Here is a 987-nt window from a genome sequence, read left to right on the forward strand (position 1 = left end):
GCTGTCAATTCACACTAATTACTGTGTCTTTTGCCATGCAGAAACTTCTTAGTCTGATGTAATCCCACTTGTCTATCTTGGGGATTATCGACTGTGCTTTGGGGGTCTTATATAAGAAGTTTTTCCCTACCCCAATGTCTCACAGAGTTTCCCCGATGTTTTCCAGGAGCACTTTTATAGTTTGAGGTCTTAGATTTAGATCTTTGATCCACCTTGACTTTATTTTTGTCAGAGGTGAGAGGTAGGATTTCAGATTCATCTTTCTGCTAGTGGAGATACAGTTTTGCCAGCATCATTTGCTGAAGAGGTTTTCCTTTTCCCACTGAATTGACTGGTACCCCTGGTAAAAAATCAGTTGGCTGTGTGTTTGAGTATTTATTTCTGGGGTCTCTATTCTGTTCCATTGGTCCACCTGTCTGTTTCTATGCCAAAACCATGCTGTATTGATTACCAAAGATTTGTAGTATATTTTTCGGTCAGGGAGTGAGATGCTGCCCACTCCACTCTACTTGTGCAGAACTGCTTTGGTAATACAGGCTCCTTTATGATTCCAGACAAATTCTATGATTGTCTTTTCTAGATCTGTGAAGAATATCTCTGGGGGACCAGCAGTTAGTAATGGTTATATCACTGGAATCCCATGTAGTCGACTGCAGTTCGAGTCCTGGACCTAGTGGCTTAAACTCACGCCAGGCGCATGTGCATGCATGCCCAAGATCCCAAGAGGAGAACAGAGGAGAAGGGACTGTGGTGTGGTCACCCCCTAGGGGGTGATTTCTCACTTTCTGTCTCTCTGTCTCTGTCTTTCTGGAGAGTACACACGCCCTATAGCAAAAACCTCTCCAATCTCTCTCAGTCTGCCTGTTGTTTGTATACAGAAATGCTATTGATTTCTGGATATTAATTTTGTATCCTGTAACTTTACTGCATTCATATATTACTTCCAAAATTTTTTATATGGAAACCATTGGGTCTTCTATGTATACC

This window comes from Tupaia chinensis, unplaced genomic scaffold (assembly GCF_000334495.1).
Source record: "Tupaia chinensis unplaced genomic scaffold, TupChi_1.0 Scaffold143782_1, whole genome shotgun sequence".
Classification (NCBI taxonomy): Eukaryota; Metazoa; Chordata; class Mammalia; order Scandentia; family Tupaiidae; genus Tupaia; species Tupaia belangeri.